This window comes from Pongo pygmaeus, chromosome 1 (assembly GCF_028885625.2).
Source record: "Pongo pygmaeus isolate AG05252 chromosome 1, NHGRI_mPonPyg2-v2.0_pri, whole genome shotgun sequence".
Taxonomy (NCBI): Eukaryota; Metazoa; Chordata; class Mammalia; order Primates; family Hominidae; genus Pongo; species Pongo pygmaeus.
Window position 1 is genome coordinate 26,880,096 of NC_072373.2, and position 10,539 is coordinate 26,890,634.

General features: G+C 46.0%; 1 non-coding gene across 1 annotated transcript; it reads right to left on the reverse strand.

The window, feature by feature from the left end:
- Positions 1-2,461: 2,461 nt before the first annotated feature.
- Positions 2,462-2,534, reverse strand: TRNAT-UGU (transfer RNA threonine (anticodon UGU)). Its single transcript has one exon. It is a non-coding gene; the product is annotated as a tRNA-Thr (tRNA).
- Between the last annotated feature and the right edge of the window lie 8,005 nt (positions 2,535-10,539).

Consider the following 10,539-nt stretch of genomic DNA (forward strand, 5'->3'; position numbering starts at 1 on the left):
AAAGGACCGCACACACCAAATTCAAGGCATTTGAAACACTGGTTTTGCACTGGAGGGTAGTGCGTGGGTCTAGAACGGGAAACTGAATGGGACCTCTCAAATGCTGGAAAGGGGGGCGAGAGGCAGAGTGTTTTTCTCTAGCAAGTGGCTTTATTTTCTGGAAGGATGCCTGGTGATGCCGGTGAGTCTTCCTGGAAGGGTCTAGGACTGTTAGAAAACAATCTCTAGGACGTAGAAAATCCAAAATGTATTCCTCTTCCTTACAGCCTAAGGTGTTGAAAAGTTCAGAAAGTTGAAAAATACACACATGCAGGTACTTGCTCTTTCTAGAGATCAGCTGGTGTCAGGGGAAGGGAGAGGAATGATGACAACTGGCAATGACTGGAGGGAGACGGGATTAGAGCGCTTTAAAAACTTCTTTCTTACTACTTTGTTACTTGATGACCAACTAACTCAGAGTAAGTAGTCCTGGTACTAAGGTATTCAAGGATCCCAAATGGCTTTGCCAAAAGGCATTCAGTGTGTTAGTAAAGGGCTAATACTTTTGCGATAATGGGTATTTTTCTTGCATCAGTGGGTCCTATGTCCTCAAGGCACTGTGAACACTTCACCTCCACAGCATTGCTAGCAGTAGATATCCTGACCACAGAGAGCCAAAATAATTAACAAAATATGAGGTTGTTGAGTGTGTTTTCCTAGATCTAAAGTATTGCAAGCCAAAACAGAAAGTCTTACAGTTGCATCACTCTAAAAAGCGAACTCAGTTTAAGAAACACATTCCCTGTAGTGGTTCACACCTGTAATCTCTGCACTTTGGGAGGCCGTGGCGGGTGGATCACTTGAAGCCAGGCGTTCGAGACCAGCCTGGCCAACATGGCAAAATCCCGTCTACTAAAAATGCAAAAAATTAGCTGGGCGTGGTGGCGGGCACCTGTAATCCCAGCTATTTGGGAGGCTGAGGCAAGAGAATTGCTTGAACCTGGGAGGTGGAGGTTGCAGTGAGCTGAAATCACGCCACTGCACTCAACCCTGGGCGACAGAGGGAGACTCCCTCTCAAAAAAACAAAACAAAACAAAACAAAACAAAACCAACAACAACAAAGAAAAAGAAAAAAAAAAAGGAAGTACATTCCCTTGCTTTGTAGAGCTTGTTGGGGAGATATTTAATTTCATCTCAACAAAGGCTGTGCTTACTGCTTGTCAGGCACAGTACTGACTCCGGGCAGACCCAGAGATGAGAGTTTCTCTGGCTATTACAGTTTACTTAGTGGGAGCCAGATTAAGAATCAACTTAAACGCAAGGTCAGAGGACTCTGGGTCCCTAACCTGCACCATCTAACAGAAAGATAAATGAGAGCTGCAGATGGGAGCCACAAATGTAACCTAAAATTTTCTAGTAAAAAATAGATACAGTTAATTGTAATTATACAATTATTTTTATAATTATTTTAATTATACTATATTTTATATAATCCAATATATCCAAAATATTATTTCAACATGGAATCAATTCAAAAATTACTAGTGAGTTGGCTTACATCCTGTTTCGGTTCCAAGTCTTTTAAATCCCATGTGTATTTTACTCTTTCAGGACATCGCCATTTGGACTAACCACATTTCAAGCACCCAGCGGCCACACGCGGCTTGTGGCATCCTTACACACAGTCCTTTTTCAAGCTGTGGCCCTCAGATCTGGGAAAAGAAATCCTGGGTTGGAAAAATTCATGTATTCAGAAAAAAGGCTCTTGGCACTTTCCTCTGGTGACTCTGTAGTCACGCGGCATTGAGGAATTCAGGGAAAACACGGAGAGTCAGAAAGGCTGCAAACACTGGCTTCCCAAGCAACCCGGGACTATTTTTGGGAGTAGCCTCGGAAGGGGCAGGACCTTGGAGCCAGGCCGGGCTGTGGGGCCTGGGCTGCCACGTGTCAGCCACAGAAACGGCTAGCGTTCGGGCCACGCTGGCCGCGCTCTCGGCCCCGGCAGGGCGTGGAGAAGCGCAGCCGCCAGCCTCCGGGGAGGCGATGGCGAGCGGTGCCACAGCGCCGCCCGCCGGCCACGCGCCGTAACTGCAGGCGCAGCGACGCCGCGGCCCGTCCTGTTAGCCAGCAGCCGAGTTGACGGCCGAGGCCGCCGCCTCCACCTGGTTTTAATTGAGGGGATGGTGCCCGTGTGCAGGGCGTTGAATACGAGCCCATGGAGCCTCCATTTCCGGTACTCCGGCCTGCAGGTCCAGGTAATACTGGGACTGCCAGGCCAGTATCCCCCTTCTCCTGCCCTTGCCTGCTTCTTGTTGGGGGACTAGGATTTTCTCTTCTGGGTCACTTCTAAAGCACGTTAAGGATGGTCATCATTTGCATTTCAGGAGGACTAATGTTTAACTCTGCTAGGAGTAACATTTTCGGAAGTCACTCTGTTCTGTATTTAAATGCTATGGATTAAAATAAAAGTAAGTCAACAGGAGGCCCCAGCGAGGATCGAACTCGCGACCCCTGGTTTACAAGACCAGTGCTCTAACCACTGAGCTATGGAGCCCACGCGAGATCTTGCCTCCAGGAATTCACAGATCTTACCAACAACATTGGTTTATCTGGCGGTCCGTGAGAATTTGACCCCATGTATATATTATCAATGGTAGTTATAAAGGCTATGAAATGCCAAAGAAAAATGCTTACAACATGATGATAAGTGGAAAACACTGAAACCTCAAATCATATGTTTGTGATTACAGTACACTAAATCATACCTAACTTATGCATACAGACAAGGGCTGGGAGGGAAAGTGCAAAAATGAAATGGTGTTCTGGTCATATTTTCAGTGGTATGTTTACTCTCAATAAATCGTTCGATCTTGCTTCCTTGATAAATTGTATCAAGTTTGGTACTTTCAGGGAAGTGGGAAGTTATGGGGGTGTCTTTGTCCTCATAAACTAAGCTACTGATTTTGGATGAATTAATTGCTTCAACACATATTTACTGAGTACTCAAATAATGCTAGATGAAGCAGAGTGAACAAGCAAAGCTCTGCCTCTGCTTTGTTTTTTCTTTTCTTTTTTCTTTCTTTCTTCCTTTTTTTTTTTTAGACAGAGTCTCGCACTGTTGCCTGGGCTGGAGTGCAATGGTGTGATCTTGGCTCACTGCAACTTCTGCCTCCCGGGTTCAAGCCATTCTCCTGCCTCAGCCTCCCAAGTAGCTGGGACTACAGGTGTGCACCACCACGCCCAGCTAATTTTTGTGGTTTTAGTAGAGACGTGGTTTCACCATGTTGGCTAGGATGTTCTTGATCTCTTGACCTCGTGATCCGCCCACCTTGGCCTCCCAAAGTGCTGGGATTACAGGTGTGAGCCACCGCACCTGGGCCTTGTTTTTTTTTTTAATGTTCGGGATCACTATGCTTCATTCCCTTTTGATTAATGAACCATTTACTGAAGGAATGAAGTCACGGCCACAACATGATCCGTTAGTGCAGGAAAGAGAGAATGAAGATCATGCTCACCAAGTGGGCTGCAGGCATCTCTCCCTCATCTCCAAGTGTCTGCTTACATCCACTCTCTCAGTGAGAGCTGTCCTGATCCCCTGTTTACAGCTGCACCATCCTCCTTATTCTGCTCTTTTTACTCCATACTACTTAACCTTCTTTTGTAGTAGATAATGCGCTTATTGTTTTTTATTCTTCATGTATCTCTCCCTAATAGAATATCAGCTCTTTGAGGGCCAGGGCTTTGATCTGTTTTATTCACTGTTGTCTTCTCAACACCAGAATACTGTCTGGCTCACAGTAGATGCTCAACAAATGTCGAAATGAATGACATCTCTGATGATGCTCATTTAGTAAATTAAGAGAAAAGAGAAATCAGGGAAGTGCTTTGGGAGCTGTCTTCTCATTGTTTTGCCTTATATTCACTTGCGCTGGCACTCTGTCTATGTTGAAATTTTGCATCACCCTTCGATTCTGCAGCTTATCTGGTTTTCTGCCTCTCCTGCTTCCCCGGCCCATTGCTCTGAGATTTACTGCCTAATGCATGGCTCTCGTCCCTCCTCAGCTCCAGGAACCTTCAGTGCCTTCTCACTGTACTCTGGGTAAAGGTCAAACTCCTCAGTAATTTCATCTTTCATATACAAACTTTCTCTCCATCTCAAGCTACCTGCAGGTACCTTCATCTCTCATCGCACATGGTTCCTTCCACCTGAAACATATAGGCCTGATTTTAATGTCTTATGTTGTCTTGGCAAGAGCCTTAGAGAGCTGGCTTATTTTCCATCTCAGAGGCGGTTTTGAGGAGTGTATTAGTTTGCTAGGGCTGCTGTAACAAAATACCTCACACTAGGTGACTTAAACAACAGAGCTGTATTATCTTCTAGCTCTGGAGGCTAGAAGTATGAAATCAAGGTGTTGATAGGGTTGGTTCCTTCTGAGGGCAGTGAAGGAAGGATCTCCTTGGCTTGTAGATGGCCATTTTCTCCTTGTGTCTCCTCACATCATCTTCCCTCTATGTATAGCTCTGTATCCAAATTTCTCCTTTTTATAAGGACACCAGTCAGATTGGGTTAGGGCCCACCCTACTGACCTCACTTTAACGTGATTACCTATGAAAAGACTCTTTCCAAATAAGGTCACATTCTTGGGGACTGGGTGTTAAGACTTCAACAAATGAATTTTGAATTTCCCTTCTTCCATTCCCTTGACCTGGCACAGCACCACCCCCGACCGCTCCTCCCAGTACTCATGCATGTGATCTCCCAGCAGCAGGAGGTAGCATGTGATAGACAAATGGAACCTCTCCTCTTTTCAATTCCAATTTCTGTACTGTAAGAAAAAGGGCACAAAGTTAAATGGTAAGATGAAATAAAGAAAGTAGACATCCTATAAAGACTATAAAATGGAGGTGATAATTTTGGCCTGTCTGTTTCAGAGCATTTTGAGGGATTCAACACAATAGTGAACCTGAAAGTGCTAGGAAACTGTGAAATGCCAGAAACGAACATAGAAGGGAATGGTTTTCAAAGGTTGAGCATTTACTTCTAGTCTATGTTCGACCCTGAGCAGAAAACCACGTGGAGAGATTCCAGCTTCTGGCACTGCCAGGAGGGAAGGCATCCCAGGGTCCAGTTTTGTTGGGAGGGAAAGGAGATGAAAACTAGTAAGTCCCAGCCACATCCCTCAGCCGTTTTGTGTGTTAAAGGGACTTCTTTTTGCTTTAAGAAGATAGTTTCTTTGCTTTCTCACCTCCTTCACCCTCATTCTCTCCTTTGTCCCCTCTACATCCTCTCCCCTTCCCCATCGAATCCCCGGTATCCCTGAGGTGGTGGGAAACAGGCGAGAGCCCAGGACGGCTCTCCCACCCACTCGGTGTAGGTCCTGTTTGGCTCTTCTCTGAATCATCGTCCCACGTGCATCCTCTCCTCCTGGGAGCAGACCTTCTACTGTCCTCTCCAAAGTCAGACTCAAGGTCAGAGGGTATGAGGATGTAAGGGCCAGAAGGAACCTTTGAGCTTATCTAGTGCGAGAAAAAAGCTGCGACTTCATGAGAAGAAGGAACTTGAACTTCATCATGCATGAAATGATGTGCTGGGAACATTTCTAATCTTTTCTACTAGCTATTTTGAAATATACAATACATTATTGATAATTATAGTCACCCTACTGTGCCATCGAACACTAGAACTTATTCCTTCTATCTAACTGTATGTTTGTACCCATTGACCAACTGTATTAGTCTGTTCTCATGCTGCTATAAAGAACTGCCCGAGACTGGATAATTTACAAAGGGAAGAGGTTTAATTGACTCACTGTTCCACAGGGCTAGGGAGGCCTCAGGAATTTACAGTCATGGCAGAAGGGGAAGCAAACAAGCAAACACGTCCTTCTTCACGTGGCAGCAGGAAGGAGGAGTGCTGAGCAAAAGCGGGAAAAGCCCCTTATAAAACTATTGGATCTCATGAGAACTCACTCGCTATCATGAGAATAGCATGAGGGTAACCATCTTCATGATTCAATGACCTCCCACGAGGTCCCTCCCCCAACACATGGGGATTATAATTTGGATTACAACTCAAGATGAGATTTGGGTGGGGACACAGAACCAGAGTATATCACCAACCTCTCTTCAGCCCGCCTTCCCAGCGTCTGAAAATTACCTAACTTTTGAAGCTCCTGTTCACCTAGGAAGTGGAGCTAGGAGGGTACACACTTTCAGGGTGTAATGTGCTGCTGGGTGCAAAGAGGTCAGCACAGGTCCGGCCTCACCTCCCTTCAGGGACTGCCCACCTGGACCTGTGTGGCCGGGTTCACTTTTCTGCCTGCCCTTCGATTATGGTAGAGGAGCTTTATCTGTTCCCAGTGACAGCCCTCTTTTTTTTTTTTTTTTAATGAGACAGAGTCTCGTTCTTGTCGCCTAGGCTTGAGTGCAGTGGCATGATTTCAGCTCGCTGCAACCTCTGCCTCCCGGGTTCAAGCAATTCTCCTGCCTAAGCCTCCTGAGTAGCTGGGATTACAGATGCCTGCCACCACGCCCGGCTAATTTTTATGCTTTTAGTAAAGACGAGGTTTTGCCATGTTGGCCAGGCTGGCCTCAAACTTTTGACTTCAGGTGATCTGCTCGCCTCGGCCTCCCAAAGTGCTGGGATTACGGGCATGAGCCACCAAGCCCGGCCCAGTCCTCTCTTCCCTCTAAGGACCCCTGCAGGACCCACTATGCCCTTTATCCCTGGGACACTCAACCTCTCATGCTCAACTGGATCCTTCCATCTGCTTCTGTGTCTCTCTCGTGGAAAATAAAATAAAAACCGCCCCTCAACTCCAGTGAGTTGTCCCCACACATTCACTCTGACTCTCACCTTTCACATATTCCACTTGCCCCATCTGTCTTCTGGCCCTACAGCTCCACCAAAATGACCCTCATTGGCACTAGGTAAGCTCTATGTGGGTGAAGCCTTGGTGGGTTGGCAGCACGTGGTGCCGAAGACTGCTTTTCCTCCTAAAACTCTCTCTTCCACTGCCTTCCTGACCCATACATACCCCAAGGGCCTGCCCACCTCCCAGGAACCCACTTCTCAGCTTTGCAGACTCACTTTCCATGAGAGCAGAAGGTGAGCACACAAGGCCCTTGGGGCCAGCCTGCTCGCGTCTCAGTTCTGGCTCTGCTCCGCCCGTTTGGGGATTAAGTGGTCAGCCAATCCCGATGTGGCCTCAGCTCTTGCCAAGCATACAGACTAGTAGGAAAACAGACATTATTCAGATAATGGGTGGACTGTGGGGACCAGTGCTAAGGAAGAGGAATAGGCAGTACAGTCAACTCAGATTCCTCATTTATAAAATGGGAATGATGATGATAATAACTATAATATCATCTCATGTGGGGACTTGTGAAGAATAAATGAAATGAAGCATGTAAACACTTTATGCAGAGCCTCGCATCTGGAGAGTAGTAAGTGATATAAATTACTTTTATTGTTAGTTGTATCTTAGAGTGCTGCACGAAGCTCTCCTGTTGTAGAAATAGGGGTGACAGGAGGCATAGAAAAGGGTGAAGAACATGGGGCTCATAAGGCCAAAGCTTCTCTCAGGCACCTGCTGAGTGAGACATTATCACTCTTCTTTGGGAGCTGAAATAGAAGCCAGTGAGTCATGTTCAGAAAGGGGAGATTCTCTCACCTCTGGAAAAGCCACAGATTAGAATTAACCTTATTAAAGTCAGGCAGGGCAAGCATTCAACGAGGCTAAGGAGAAGATAGTCTTTCAGTAGACACAGCTGTCTTCTGTCATGTTTCCTGCTCTTTGCAGCTTTTGGTAGAAGTTTCCAACCCACATGTACCACAGGAGAGTGGGATGGGGTTTCAATACTTCTTGGTGGTAGAATGAGATGCTGGGAATGGTCAGTTCAGGGACTGCAGGACAGTTGAGACAGTCAGAAAGTTCCAGGAAATTAATCAAGGCTTTTGGGGCAGCCTTATGAGACAGAGAAACTAGCCACCCCCCAGAATGGATCCCAGTAAGGGAGAAAAGAATGGCTTCTGATCCTGGGAGAGTTGGGACCTAAGTTGGAAAAACAGAACTGAAGGGTCTTACTGTTCATCAGCCTCATGGTTATCCATTCTGGCTGTCCTATTAGAGTCACCTGTGGGTTTTAAAGATATCATTGCCTGGGACTCAGAGATTCTAGTTTAAATGAGTTGGGATTGGGCTTAAGCATTCCATTTGAAAACTATCAGGCTGTTCTCACATTGCTATAAAACAACACCTGAGACTAGGTTATCTATAAAGAAAAGAGGTTTTGTTGGCTCACAGATCTGCAGGCTGTACAGGAAACATGATGCTGGCAACTGCTTAGCTTCTGGGGAGGCCTCAGGAAATTTACCATTATGGTGGAAGGCAAAGTGGGTGCAGATATGTCTTACATGGCAGGAGCAGGAGCAACAGAGAAATGGGCGGTGCTACACACTTTTAAACAACCAGATCTTATGAGATCTCACTCACTGTCTTGAGGACAGCACCAAGGGGGAAATCTGACCCCATGATCCAATCACCTCCCACCACGCCCCACCTCCAACATTGGGGATTACAATTCAACATGAGATTTGGGGGGGGACACGGATCTAAACCATATAATTCCATCCCTGTCACTTCCCCCAATCTTATTTCCTTCTCACATTTCAAAATACAATAATGCCTCCCCAACAGTCCCCCAAAGTCTTAACTCATTCTAATATTAACTCAAAATTCCAAAGTTCAAAGTCACATCTGAGACAAGGCAAGTTCCTTCCACCTATGAGCCTAAAAAATAAAAAAGAAGTTATTTACTTCTAAGATACAATGAGGATACTAGCATTGGGTAAACATTCCCATTTCAAAAGGGAGAAATCTGCCAAAAGAAAGGAACTACAAGCCCCATGCAAGTCCAAAACCCAGCAGGGCAGTCATTAAATCTTAAAGCTCCAAAATAAACTCTTTTGACTCCATGTCTCACATGCAGGTCACATTGGTGTGAGGAGTGCTCTCCCCAGGCCTTGGGCAGCTCTGCCTCCATGACTTTGCAGGGTTCAGCCTCCATGGTTGCTTTCACAGGCTGGCATTGACTGTGGCTTTTCCAGGCACATGGTGCAAGCTGTTGGTGGCTCTAACATTCTGGGGTCTGAAGGACGGTGGCTCTCTTTGTGCAGCTCCACTAAGCAGTGCCCCAGTGGGGACTCTTTGTGGAGGCTCCAACTCAACATTTCTCCTTCATACTGCCCTAGTAGAGGTTCTCCATGAGGCTTCTGCCCCTGCTGCAGGCTTCTGTCTGGACATCCAGGCTTTTCTATATATCCTCTGAAATCTAGTTGGAGGCTCCCAAGCCTCAATCCTTGCACTCTGTGCACCTGCAGGCTTAATATCACATGGAAATTTCCAAGGCTTATGACTTGCACCCTCTGAAGCAGTGGCCTGAGCTATACCCCTTTGAGCCATGCCTGAAGTTGGAGTGGCTGGGCTGTGGAGAGCAGTGTCCTGAGGCTGCATAGGGCAGCAGAGTCCCTGGGCCTAGCCCACAAAAGCATTCTTTCCTCCTAGGTCCCTGGGCCTATGATGGGAGGGGCTGCTGCAAAGGTCTCTGAAATGCCTTTGAGGCCTTTTCTCCATGGTCTTGGCTATTAGCACTTGGGTCCTTTATATTTATGCAAATTTCTGCAGCCTGCTTAAATTCCTCCCCTGAAAATGGGCTTTTGTTTTCTACCACACAGCCAAGCTGCGAATTTTCCAAACTTTTATGTTCTGTTTCCCATTTAAATATCAGTTCCAACTTCAGGTCATTTCTTTGCTCAAACATATGAGCATAGGCTGTTAGAAGCAGCCAGGTCACATCTTGAACACTTTACTGCTTAGAAATTTCTTCTGCCAGATATCCTAAATTACCACTCTCAAGTTCAAAGTCCCACAGATCTCTAGAGCAGGGGCATAATGTAGCTAAGCTGTCTGATAAGGCATAGCAAAATTTACCTTGATTCATTCCCAATAAGTTCCTCATTTCCATCTGAGACATCTTCAGGCTGGACTTCACTGTCCACATCACTGTCAGCATTTTAATCACAACCATTAAACAACTCTCTAGGATGTTCCAAACCTTCCCTCAACTTCTTGTCTTCTAGCCCTCCACAGTCTTCCAACCTCTGCCCATTTCCCAGTTTCAAAGTTGCTTTCACATTTTTGGGTATCTTTGTAGCAATATCCGACTCCTGGTACCAATTTTCTGTATTAGGCTATTCTCATATTGCCACAAACAAACACCCAAGATTGGGTAATTTATAAAGAAAAGAGGTTTAATTGGCTCATGGTTCCACAGACTGTACAGGAAGCACAATGTTGGCATCTGCTTGGCTTCTGGGAAGACCTCAGGAAACTTACAATTATGGCAGAAGGCAAATGGGGAGCAGATATGTCTTCATGGTAGGAGCAGGAGCAAAAGAGAAAGAGACGGGAGGTGCCACATACTTTTAAACAACCAGATCTCATGAGAACTCAGTATCTTGAGGACAGTACCAAGGGGGAAATCTGCCCCCATGATCC